Source organism: Myotis daubentonii, chromosome 5 (assembly GCF_963259705.1).
Source record: "Myotis daubentonii chromosome 5, mMyoDau2.1, whole genome shotgun sequence".
In the NCBI taxonomy this organism is placed as follows: Eukaryota; Metazoa; Chordata; class Mammalia; order Chiroptera; family Vespertilionidae; genus Myotis; species Myotis daubentonii.
The window spans coordinates 62,856,366-62,870,560 of record NC_081844.1 but is presented as its reverse complement, the minus strand read 5'-3'; positions in this window follow the sequence as shown (position 1 = coordinate 62,870,560).

The window sequence follows — 14,195 nt, the reverse complement described above, 5'->3', positions numbered from 1 at the left end:
TCAGGAACATCTTAGCAGATGGCAAAAACGCCAACATTTTTTTCAACTGTGAGTGGCAGCTGAAGTTCTTACTGTTGGGAAAGAACACTAGTGCTACCTCTGCCACTAATGAGGTGATTGGAGGAGGCATCAGCCATATGATAGGGGGTGTATGTGTGAATTATGTTTAAATTCTACTGTATATTGAAATGGAATTATATTTGTTTTGACAATGTTGAAATGATGTAGATTGTCTTAGAATGAATATTCATAAGTACTCAACTCTCGATGCAGATGCCACCGGTGAGGAGTTAAATTCCTAATACATATATTGTAATTCCAACCCAGTTTTACTGGAACTATTGAATAAATATTTTATTTTCTTTCAGGTTTACTTGATAGTGGATACATTGTCTGGTGTTAGGGGACCTTGACAGGGTCCATTTTATGTCCAGACATCACCCCTAAAACATTGTACTGTACTATTATGCCCTGAATAGTATCAATGGGGTCATCTCATTTGCCTCATTTACTCTATTAATTCCAAATGATACTGTGGGGGGAGGGGGGTAAACAGGGTTAGAAAACAAGTGGAAAAGAGAACGCGGTGATGTTATAATCTAAACAAGTGCCTTATGTTTATTGCTAAGAACTGGTGTTATCAACCCTTTTGAGAAGAAAGGGTCCCTTGACCTGTATTAACATAGGAAAGTAAAGTTCTTTCTGTTTTTCTTTATATTTACTACTCTTGTCATTTCTCATTTAAAAGTTAAAGTCTTGAGTAGGTTAGTTTACTCAACTTTAGATAGTTGCATCATACATTTTCAACATTTTTCTGTATCTATTATACACAAGAATAAAGTGTGATCTTTAATAGCATGACTAAAAGTAGCCCCAGAATTAGTGAATAGCTTTCCCATGAGTTGTACGGGCCCTTGTTTTTCACAGAACTGTTTGTCTTCCATGGTGTGTTGCTGTTAGAGCTGTGAAATGAAAGCTGTGTTGATCAGAAGAGACCAGGGAAGTGTGGTCTAGATTCAGGTAGGTTGTGATAAATTCAGGGAAGTCTCTTCTGCACAATTTCTAGGAATATTCTAGTTGCCACGTGTAGCATCTGTTTAGAAAAAAGTAAGTGAAGTATTGGATTTTCCTACAAGATACCTATATACTTGTCTTAGTAATTACCAGCCTTAACTTTTGAAATTACTCAAGAGAATTCCAAGAAAGACTGACCTTTCAGATGGGAGATAGTCTTGTTCTGGCTCATGCTCCATTTCTTTAAGTTACAGACAGGGTTTCTTGACACCATTCTAGATCTAAACTTCACCGAATCCACTGCCAATACGAAGTTCTAGGAAATGGCTATGTTGCGCCATTAGAACTGAAAACTTAAGTTTTTGATGATTGGAAATCTCACAACTTGTAGCAATAAAACATTTTGGAAAAGGTTATTTGGACCTTTCAGTATGTGACCTTCAAGAGGGATGTTGAAATAAAGTATTGGCAGTATGCAGGAAGTTGTGAGGAAAATGCTCTTTGATAAAACAGAAAAATTAGACATGCTCTAGATTATACAGCCTACTTAACACTGCTACCTCCTTAGAGGGACATACCCCTCTTATGATACAGTAATGGGCAGAGGAAAGGGAGCAGTATGTTGTAGGAAAGAGGGTCTAAAGGCTTCCAGCCTCTCAGTTTATCCAGTTGCCTTTGAAGTGATGCCATCTTGGAATTGTAGCAAGAAAAAAGAATTGGTACTATTTAAATGAAAACTTTACTAAATTGTTGATTAAAGGCAAGCTTGGCATCTTAATCTTTAGTGCTCTTTATAGAGCTCTATTTGCCAAAAACAATATAGGCTTTGTCTCAAGACTGCTTGCAGCAAAAGTGAAGTTGATACATGGCTCTCTAACAAAACCAGTGCACGTCTTACATTTTTATACCAGGCTTTTCTTTGTGTCTACATTAAGGGCCGATTATTTCATACAAATGGTATAACTTCCTAATTGAAAAATTGATGGTGATAAATAATGATGGAAATTTTTTAATCTGTTATACAAAGATTTCTGCTGTTGCTGAATCTTCAGCTTGGCCTCAATAAATACAAATTATTGTCTCCTTTAGAAACAACATAGGAGTGAAGAGATTTTTGGAATATGTTCTGGATCCCATGGTTTGTGTTGAGTCAATCATTACACTTGCCTGATCACCTGTACTTTGTGTAACAAAAGCCCCTCCATGTCATTCCATGGCTATTTTTTACAATCAATTATGGTTTCCTATCATTGGGCTTTCATAAACTTGCCACTAGTTTACTTTGTTCTGTGAGTTTACTGGGTCCATTTTCTAGTGCTTAATGTCTCATTGCAAGTAGGATAGGGTTTTCTATCCAAAACTCTGGTGTTTCTTCATTAATGATGAATAAATTAGCTACCATCTCCCATCTTGTGAACTACCTTTTTTTAAAAAATACATATTTTATTGATTTTTTACAGAGAGGAAGGGTAAAAGGATAGTTAGAAACATCAATGAGAGAGAGAAACAGATCAGCTGCCTCCTGCACACCCCCTACTGAGGATGTGCCCACAACCAAGGTACATGCCCTTGACTAGAATCGAACCTGGGACCCTTCAGTCCGCAGGCCGACGCTCTATCCACTGAGCCAAACCGGTTAGGGCTGAACTACTTTTTTGCCTTCAAGGAGTCGTTGCTGGTTGATTACTTTCAAAATGAAAAGGGGGCCATTTATAACAGATCTGTCTCCTAGATCCTTTAAGTTCTGAACTGTGGAATACTAAATACTAATTCTTCCCTTTATTAACAGTAAAAAAAATTACTATGCATTAATAACAATAATAGAAGCATTCAGAAACACATTGAGCTAGTATTGTTATACTGTTTACATTATTTGCTCCAATGTTCATTGAAAAGGACAGAAAAATAAGCCAACTGCTTCACTTGTATTTTTTTATAACTTAAAAATTTTACTTCAAGAGCCTAGTTGTTATTTCAAGCATTCAGTTTCACAGCATTTTTCTGACAAATGTCTAATTATAATATGAAGTTAAATGATTAATGCTTTGGTTCAGACTCATGTAAATCCATTTCTATTGTAATGTATGAAATTTCAGGATTTACACAGTACATTTTAGTATAAAGGTATAGTGACTAGGAAAATACATAGTGGATATTCAAATTCTTGTTAAATTTGCTGTAAATATTAATATTGCTCTACAGATTGTAGAAAATAGCAATAAAGTACTATTAACTTTCAGGTCACCTGTAAAGGCTCACAAATTTTTTATCCCTTATGTGTTGAAGTATTCCCATTTATCTTCCCCTTGTCCCTCTCTGTTGGGCTTTAGGGATTTCTTCAAAATAACATATTCGTTATATTTAGGTCAAATGGATTTCTCACATCTAATTTTTGTGTCGCTCCCCCCGCCCCCCTATAGTTTATCATGAATGGTTGTGACTGGCCTTGTAGGAAGAAAAAGACTAGAAGACCATCCTCTAACTTTTCTCAGTTGCCTGTTCATTGTGGCATTTAGTTGGCAGTAAATCTATTCATCCTTCATGTCTTTAGCAACCAACCACCCAAGTAACATGTTCAGTGGAATTAAGTTACTACAAAGGTTGTCACTCAGTAATTGTTTCTCATCTTTCAAACAATGTGAGGCGAGTGTTACACACCAGGTACTTGGATAGCTGTTTTCTGCAGTCTAGTATCTCTACTTTTAATCATGGCCAGAAAGGAGACGGTAGGGATCTACAGGTTACTTCTAGATACGATCTACAGCCAGTGTTCATCATAACTAGTTGCTATGTTCCACCATTGGCCTCTATTTAAGATAGACAGTTGAGTCCTCTTAAGTCAGACAACCCTGGTTGTGTATTGGAATCCCAGAGGAACTATTCTAAAAACACAAATCTTGATGCCCAGTCTACCCACAAAGATTTTGATTTAAATGACCTGGAGTCAGGCCTAAGTATTGGTGCTTCTTTAGAATCACTACTCCAGTTATTCTAAGTTGCATCCAAGGTTGAGAATCAGTGTGTTTGCTTAGAACTTTAAAACACAGTATTGGGTTTTTTTCCTCAAAGAGATCAAAGAGGCAAATAACTATGTAAGGGCGAAAAGTAACTCCCCCATTTCATATTAAGGGAAAGAACTTGTATTTGAATTTTCTGTTAAGAACAGCTGGTTAGTTTTAAAGTGCATGCTTTCTCTTACCTAAATCACCTCTTCAAGGTTCTGTTGGATGTCATGGTAACTTGTCTCCATTGAGGCAACTGTTGAAATGTAATTGCCATAGGTAGATGCTTGAGTTTTTTGTGTGGATGAGAACCAAAGCAAAGCACAGATAGCAGGCTTTTAAATAAGGGTGGTGGTAGGTACTTCTCCTTGAAGGACAGCATTTTTTATAAACGAGTGAATTACTGTTACAAATCAGATGTGGAAGCGACCGTGATTCTGGGACCCATAATTTCAATGTTGGTCGATAGGTGTAGAACCTGGAAAGGAGGCTGACATGTTACGGAATCATATATCAAACTAAAGCTGCTTTAGAGCTGTTGAAATAGTATTCTGGATAGGTGTCCCAAATCTACCCAAACTATTATTTTTCTCTTGTAAAATAGGAATTGTTTTCCATAGCCTACCCCTCAATTCTGTCTAGTTTACTCTTGACTAGTTAAAGAAGTTGATAAGTGACCTTGGTAGTGTTGACACTGTTTACATTCTTTTCTTTTTTTAAAAAACTATATTGATTTTTTTACAGAGAGGAAGGGAGAGGGATAGAGAGTTAGAAATATCGATGAGAGAGAAACATCAATCAGCTGCCTCCTACACACCTCCTACTGGGGATGTGCCGGCAACCAAGGTACATGCCCTTGACCGGAATCGAACCTGGGACCTTTCAGTCCACAGGCCGAAGCTCTATCCACTGAGCCAAACTGGTTAGGGCAGGCATATAGGGTTTTTTTATTTATTAAATCTTTATTGTTCAGATTATTACAGTTGTTCCTCTTTTTTCCCCCATAGCTCCCCTCCACCGGATTCCCACCCCACCCTCTGCCCTTACCGCCCCACAACTGTCCTCATCCATAGGTGTATGATTTTTGTCCAGTCTCTTCCCACACCCCCCATATCCCTTTCCCCCCTGAGAATAGTCAGTCCACTCCCTTTCTATGCCCCTGATTCTATTATATTCACCAGTTTATTCTGTTCATCAGATTATTTATACACTTGATTTTTAGATTCACTTGTTGATAGATGTGTATTTGTTCATAATTTGTATCTTTACCTTTTTCTTCTTCCTCTTCTTAAAGGATACCTTTCAGCATTTCATATAATACTGGTTTGGTGGTGGTGAACTCCTTTAGGTTTTCCTTATCTGTGAAGTTCTTTATCTGACCTTCAATTCTGAATGATAGCTTTGCTGGATAAAGTAATCTTGGTTGTAGGTTCTTGCTATTCATCACTTTGAATATTTCTTGCCACTCCCTTCTGGCCTGCATAGTTTCTGTTGAGAAATTAGCTGACAGTCGTATGGGTACTCCCTTGTAGGTAACTTGGTTTCTTTCTCTTGCTGCTTTTAAGATTCTCTCTTTGTCTTTTGCTCTTGGCATTTTAATTATGATGTGTCTTGGTGTGGTCCTCTTTGGATTCCTTTTGTTTGGGGTTCTCTGTGCTTCCTGGACTGGTAAGTCTATTTCTTTCACCAGGTAGGGGAAGTTTTCTGTCATTATTTCTTCAAATAGGTTTTCAATATCTTGCTCTCTCTCTTCTTCTGGCACCCCCATAATTCGGATGTTGGTTTGCTTGAAGTTGTCCCAGAGGCTCCTTACACTGTCTTCCTATTTTTGGATTCTTTTTTCATGTTGTTTTTCCGGTTGGGTGTTTTTTGCTTCTTCGTATTTCAAATCTTTGATTTGATTCTTGTGATCCTCTAGTCTGCTGTTGAAACTCTGTATAGTATTCTTTATTTCAGTCAGTGTATGCTTAATTTCTCGTTGGTCCTTTTTCATATCCTCAAGGGTCTCACTAGATTTCTTGAGAGTCTCACTAAATTTTTTGGCAGTTTCTAGAAAATTCTTGAAAAACCTTATAAGTGTGGTTTTGAACTCTATATCCAGTAGTTTGCTTTCCTCCATTTCTGTCATTTGTGACCTGTTTCTTTGTCTCTGCATTTTTTTTATGCTTCCCTGTGTTGATAGAGTGGCTTTCTGTGCTAGGTGTCCTGTAGGGCCCAGTGGCTCAGCCTCCCCAATTACCTGAGGTGGGCACTCTTGGTGCACCCCTTTGTGGGCTTTGTGCACAGTCTTGTTGTAGTTAAGCCTTGATTGTTGTAGGTATATCACTGGGAGGAATTGACCTCCAGGCCAATTGGCTGTGAGAATCAGCTGTGTCTACAGTGGGCGAACTTTTGTGCTGGAGACACCCTTCTGGGCCAAGACTTGCTTTAATAGGTCTTCAGTGCTCACTGAGTCTGCCCCCTGAGTGTGTCCCTTATGGATCTGAGGAGTTGTAATCTGGATGGTCCCACTCTGACCACTGGGTACACTGGCTCTTAGATCTCTAAGGAGGTGCTAATTTAGCCTCTGCCTGAGGCTACCCAGCAGGAGCTATGGAGAGATCTGCAGATTCCTCTTCTTTGTTTGGGGTTTGGAGGTGCCCAGATGAGGCCCAGCTGTGAAGCAATGCAAGCTGCTGTGGGGCCTTGGGCCTTCTTTTGGAAGTTCTGGCTCTCTCTCCTGTTCACATCTTGAATTGACAGAACATGGATAGTTTTACCTCACCTTGGCAAACTGGAAGGTTTAAAGTGTTTTAGTCTCTTCACATAGAAGATCTGCCTTATGCTTTCCTTACTTTTCTCTCATCCTTGTGACTAAATGCCAAATTTCTGGTATAAACCCTGTGGCTTGATGGACAACAATAGTATGATGTAGTTAAAAACAAGCTTTAAGTCATAACAGAACTAGGTTTAAATCCTGGCTCAGGTTCTTTAGGCAAGATGCTAAGAATTTCTTGTTCATATAGTTGTTGGAAGGATTAAGTCACATGGCATATAAAGTGATTACCACAAGCATTAACTATAAATATTCATTATAAATAGTAAGCATTCACTATATTTTTACAAAAGGATGTTCTTTACTGTTTGTCAATATTCTAGTTGATTATTTTTACTTGGGCCACCATATTCAGGAAATGTATAGTTTATAATCTTTTCCTAGATACCAACAACTCAACATTTGAATTCTCCCCTAGTATTTTACTTAACATGTGCTAGTATGTACACTATTTTGCCTTTTCAAGAGGAAAACACCTGTGAATCCGCCATTCTCTGTCAATGTTTTGAGATTCATGGAAACTTACTAGTGTTAGTGAACTTAGCAGATTTGTCACTGCTGTTTAAAATTATTGAGGATATGAAATAAAGCCAGTTCCAGTGTCCCTCCTTTTATCCACACAGTAGTTACTGAATGCCTACTACCTCCAAGAACTATGTTTCATATTGGGGATATATGACATACAGTACATAGTCTTTGCTCTCACATTTTTCATAGGCTGGTAAAGGAGACAGACAGATCGAGAAATGAATGCAACAGCAATATGTAACTCCAATATGTAACTCCCTAGCAGTCATACACATTTCTGTTTGTTCACTGACGTTTGGAAAGATAAAGGTAAGTTCCCTAGACAGACAAAAGATACTATGTGCCTGAAGGCACAGACATGAAATGAGATGGTATATTCAGGGATTTTATGTGAAGTAGTGTGAATAGAATCTGGGAAAGAGGCTGGGGCTCAGAGTAAAGAGAGATGCTTAGATGATTTACTTACTAAAAGGCTAGATTTGGCTTTGTGTAAGCAAAGGACAGTTATTGGAGACAGGGAAGGATGATTGTGAGAATTGTGCTACTAATGTAAAGGGGGATATGCAGAGCACGATTGGAGGTGCCAAGACTAATTAGGAGTCTCAAGTTGAGCTAATGTTATCAGTATATGCCAGGCATAGTATTTTGCATCTGTTAGCTCACTTAATCCTTAAAAAAACCCATGTGAGATAAGTAGCACTCCCATTTAACAGAACACTTAAGGATCATAATTTGCCTATGGTCACACAACTTGTAAATGATAAAATTCTGCATTCAAGCCAGGTGTGTCTAACTCCAGGGTGCTTACTTCTGATCAATATAACCTGCAAGAAGTAAGGACAACAACAGTTAAGTATGGAGAGGAGAGCAAGATATACACAAAATACTAAGAAGCTGTTACCAACATCGGCTGACTGTGTTGGAAGAAAGTGGGTAGTGAATGGAGAAGGAAAAGTTAATGATGTCCAGAGTTTTGACAAAACCCTGTTGTTGTCTTTGTTTGAATATCTTTTTTTGATTTCAGAAAGGAAGGGAGAGGGAGAGAAAAACATCAGTGATAGTGATGAGAGAAAACCATCAATTGGCCACCTCCTGCACACTCCACACTGGGGATCAAGACCATATCCCAGGCATGTGCCCCGACTAAGAATTGAACCTTGACCTCCTGGTTTATAGGTTGATGCTCAACCACTGAGCAACACTGGCCAGGCTGTTTTGTTTTGTTGTTGTTTTTGTTTGTTTTTTTACGTTCTTATTGATTTGAGAGAAACATCTCAAGTGGCTGCCTCCTGCATGTCTCCTACTGGGGATCAGCCCAAAACCAGGGCATGCGCCCTGACCAGGAATCAAACCAGCAAATTCTTGGTGCTTGGAATGACACCCAACCAGCTGAGCCACACTGACTGGGTAAAACTGCTTTTGACGGTATCATTAAACTACTGTAAGAAGTGGGAAGATGCCCTAGCCGGCTTGGCTCAATGGATAGAGCATTGGCCTGCGACTGGACTGAAGGGTTGTGGGTTCGATTCTGGTCAAGGGCATATGCCTGGGTTGCAGGCTTGATCCCCAGTAGGGGGCGTGTAGGAGGCAGCCAATCAATGATTCTCATCATTGATGTTTCTATCTCTCCCTCTCTGAATCAATTTTTAAAAAGTGGGAAGAAGAAATTGAAGGGGAAAGTGAGGTCCTTTTCAGACATAAATTTTAGATGCCTATGGGCCATGTAAAAGTCCCAGTAAGATGTGTAGTTGACAGCTAGATATGGGTGTGAAACCTAGAACACAGGTGATTGAAGACTGAGTTGGAAGTGGTATGTGTGGTCTGGACAAGACTGCTCAAAGAGGATGAGCAAAGATGACACAATTAGCCCTAGCTGGTTTGGCTCAGTGGATAGAGCGTTGGCCTGCGGACCAAAGGGTCCCAGGGTCAATTCCCCTCAAGGGCACATACCTAGGGTTGTGGGCTCGATCCTCAGTAGGGGGCATGCAGGAGGCAGCCAATGATTCTCTGTCATCATTGATGTTTCTATCTCTCCCTCTCTCTTCCTCTGTGAAATCAATAAAAATATATTTTAAAAAAGATGACACAATTACCAACAGAAGCAGGTACAACGAAAATAATTTTATGGTTGGGTCACAACATGAGGAACTATATTTAAAGGGCCAGAAGGTTGGAAACCACTGAGGTAGAGGAAGAGAGGCTAATAAGAGACCAAGAAATAGCAAAAAAGTAGTAGATGATAACAGTATTAAGGACTCAAAGTTTGTTTTTTTTAATATATCTTTGATTTTAGAGAGGAAGGGGGGAGAGATAGAGAGAGAGGAGAAAGAGAGAGAGAGAGAGAGAAAGAAACATCAGTGATGAGAATCACTGATTGGCTGCCTCCTGCACCCCCCAACCCCCCACCAAGGGATCGAGCCCACAACCTGGGCACGTGCCCTGACTGGTAATTGAAGCGTGACCGCCTGGTTCATAGGCCGATGCTCAACCACCAAGCCACATCGGCCAGGCCAGAGTGCTTTTTAAAAAAATCTTTTTATTGAATGTATTACATATTTCCCCTTTTTTCTCCCATTGACCTCTTATAGCCCATCCCCATCCCAAGCCTCCATCATCCTATTGTCTGTAACCATATATGCATACAAATTCTTTGGTTGACCTCTACCCACCTCTGCCTTCCCTCTGAGATTTGATAGTCTGTTCATGCTTCTATGTCTCTGGATCTAATTTGTTCAACAGTTAATTTTATTCATTAGATTCCACATATGAGTAAGAACACATGACATGTTTTTCTCTGACTGGCTTATTTCGCTTAGCATAATAATCTCCAGGTCCCTCCATGCTGTCTCCAAGGGTAAGATATACTTCTTTTTTACTGCTGCATAGTAGTCCATGGAGCAAATTTGCTACAGCTGTCTTGTCCACTCATCTACTGATGAGCACTTGTGCTGGGGTCCAGCCCCAGCGGGTCCAGGGGTTCCCAAAGGCATAGACGGAGTCGGCGAAGAAGGAAGGACACGGAGACAGTGTTCAGTTGATCAGCAGCCTAGCCAGGATCTCCAGCCAGGATCTCCAGCCAGGATCTCCAGCCAAGTTCTGGTCTAGTTCTCCAGAGAGGTTCTGCTTCGGATCCCCAATCAGGTTCAGTCACCAGGTTCTAGTCAGGCTCTCCTGCCAATCTCCGCAGTCAGGTTCAGTCCAGGATCCCCTGCCATGCTCTCTCGCCAGGCTCCACCTCCAGGCTCCGAGGCCAGTCCCTGTCCAGGATCCTCCGGCATGCTCTTGCCAGCGAAGTTCTTCTGTCTCTAGAGAACGTTCTGTGTAGGTTCTGTGCCTAGGCTCTGTCTCTCTTGGTCCTGTCTTCCAAGCCCTGTGTCCTAAGTTCTGTGTTCTAAATTCTGTCTCTTGCTGTCTTGTTACATCTGTATTTATACCAGTTGATTCAATCCTATCAATCTCTATTCCAAAGGTTTGGGCGTTTCTTATCTCCATTCCAGGGAGTAAAGATTATGTAGCTTAAGCATGATTGTTCGTAGTTAAAGTGATTAATTACCCGCCTGGCACTTAGTTGAGGGGTTTATTCCCTCCCTAACTTCAGGGGAAAATCCCTACCTGGGGAAACAACCTTTCTCCGAGAGGTGACCTTGGTTAAAACACAGCACCAAGAAGGTGAGCAAACATATTAAGAACAGTATGCCATATATGCCAGGTCCCTTGAAACAGCAAGCATGGACCGGCTCCCGGCACACTTGGGCTGTTTCCAGGTCTTAGCTATTGTAAATTGTGCTTCTATGACCATAGGAGTGCATACATTCTTTCTGATTGGTGTTTCAGGTTTCTTAGGATATATTCCTAGAAGTGGGATCAATGGCAGGTCCATATTTAATTATTTAAGGAATCTCCATACTGTTTTCCATAATGGCTGCATCAGTCTGCATCCCCATCAGCAGTGTACTAGAGTTCCTTTTTCTTTACATCCTTGCCAGCACTTGTCATTTGTTGGTTTGTTGATGGTAGCCATTCTGACAGGTATGAGGCGATACCTCAGTGTCATTTTAATTTGCTTCTCTCTGATGATCAGTGACTGAGCATATTTTCATGTGTCTTGGCTATCTGTATGTCCACTTTAGAGAAGTGTCTATTTAGGTCCTTTGCCCATTTTTTAATTGGATTGTTTGTCTTTCTTTTGTTAGGTTGTATGAGTTCCTTATATATTTTGTATATTAACCCTTTATCAGATGTATTATTGCCAAATATGTTCTCCCATACTGTGGGCTCCCTTTTCAGTTTGATGGTGGTTTCTTTTGCTGTGCAGAAGCTTTTTATTTTGGCGTAAACCCATTTGTTTATTTTCTCTTTGTTTTACTTGCCCTAGGAGATGTATCTGTAAACATATTGCTATAAGAGATATCTGAGATTTTGCTGCCTATGGTTTCTTCTAGGATTTTTATGGTTTCATGTCTTACATTTAAGTTTCTTTTAAGTCTCTAACCATTTTGAGTTTATTCTTGTGTATGGTGTAAGTTGGTGGTCTAGTTTCATTTTCTTGCATGTATCTGTCCAATTTTCCCAACACAATTTATTGAAGAGAATGTCTTGACTCCATTGTATGCTCTTGCCTCCTTTGTCAAATATTAATTGATCATAATGGCTTGGGTTGATTTCTGGGGTCTCTTCTGTTCCTCAAAGATCTCTAGGGTCAAACTCAAGATACCACCTATTTGGCAACATTTTACAAGTCTGAATATCAAATATTGGCAATGATATTGAAAACACAGGAACTTTCAGACCCTGGAAGTAAAACTGATTGTCATTATAAGGGTACTTGGCAATATTCTTTTACTTTTTCATGTGTCTTGGCCATCTGTATTAACTAAGGCCATCTTAATTAAACGTGCATATCTTATGAACCAGCAAGTTCACCCTGTAAACATTCCTATACATTTGCCAGAGAGATGTGTCAGAATGTTCATCACAGTATTGTTTATAGTAATGAAGTTTGAAAATAAAAGGTAACATGAAAATAAATTGTGCCATATTCATTTAATGGAGTGCTGTACAGCTAAAACGAATAAGCTGGCAACAAGTGAATTGAGGATTACCCTCCAAAACAGTGGTGAGCCAAAAAAAGAGTTAAGTTAGACGGCATCATATTGTATATCTTGTATATAAATTTTTGAAAAATTTAAAACAATACTAAGTATGGTTTACGGATATATTCACATCAAGTAGAAGTTTAAAAAACAGACGGGAGTTTTAAACAAAATTCAGGGCAGTAGTTCTGTTCAGAGAAGGGAGAAGCATGTAGTTGGCCTATAATTTTTATTTCTTTTAAAAAAAATATATTTCTTTATTGGTTTCAGAGAGGAAGGGAGGAGAGAGAGATAGAAACATCAATGATGAGAATCATCCATCGGCTGCCTCCTGCACGCCCCCTACTGGGGATTGAACCCAGGCATGTGCCCTTGGCCGGAATCGAACCTGGGACCCTTCAGTCTGCAGGCTGACGCTCCATCCACTGAGCCACGCCGGCTAGGGCTAATTTTTATTTCTTAAAAAGCATGGTGAGGTAAATGCAGCAAGAGTTAAGATTTGGTGTTTTTGTTAATTTTGAGTTTATATGGGATGCTTTTAAAAAAGTAAAACAATTTTTTTTTAAATTTTCCATTGAAAAAGTAGGTGGACAAAAATACTAAATACTAATTCACTCAGAAACTACAATTGAAACAAGAGCTACTTATTTTTTTATACTCTCCCAAAAGGTCAAGGGCACTTTTACTGATTTATCGAGAATGAGAAGATGCAAAGCAGGAGGAAGAGTACCAGGAAGTGTAATACCAGTTTTCAGGAGGAAAAGAGGTTCCGATAATATCTAAAACGTTCTCTACGCCTTATAATTTTCATATGTAGGTATTATTTCCCTTCTTTACAGATTAAGATATGTGTCTTGGAGTCTTAAATGACTTGCTAGCGTTTATTGGATTTTGAATTAGGAAGCCCTTCATCAAATTAGTGGCAGAGAGCCAGGCCAAAGTACCCGTGTGAACCTTTCCCTGTGTTCATGGTCAGAACTGTGGATGTTAGAGCAGCAACTTGAACCCAGGTTTTTCCTTTCAAGGCAAACTAAATGCTCTGTTCCTGGATCCCATTATTCTGCCTGGAGAGCTATTACTGAAGTTAAATGCCTTGTGCTATTTACCACTTCCTTAGAAGAAAAAATTGTTGAAATGGCATTTTCTAAACGATGTGTTTTTACATTACTTGTCTATCCTTTCTAAATTATTCAATATACTTTATGCTGACCCTGCTGTATGTCTCAAATCTATCTTTTTTTCTCCCCATGACCTCCTGTTAATGCTGGCATTTGGACTTCCTTTTACACTGGGGGAGTGGATCTTTAAGATGGTGAAGTATCTAAGAGCATTTACCAGTTCTATGAGTTAAAAACAACCATCTCCATATCCCCGAAGGGAAAGACAGTGCCCTGCAAGACACACCACTCCGACGGAGAAGAGCCAGCTGGGAAGCGGCCACGATGCATATGTGACAGGCGTACTGATTATTGCCAGGCCATCTTGCTAAAGTGGTATAATTAGGAACCAAGAAAACAGGGTCTCTCTCTCCTTAGCTTTCACCCCAACTACAATGTTATAAGCTTCAGGCCACAGAGTGAGGACTGAGTAACATGAGGGACAACAGCACCATGACTGAGAACTATTATAAACTTGTAAACACTAATGTTTATTAGGCTTTTAACTGTGAAATTTAAAAATGAGCAAGACTTTTAAGATTTACCCACTTTATTTTTTTAAAATATATTTTCATTGATTTTTTAC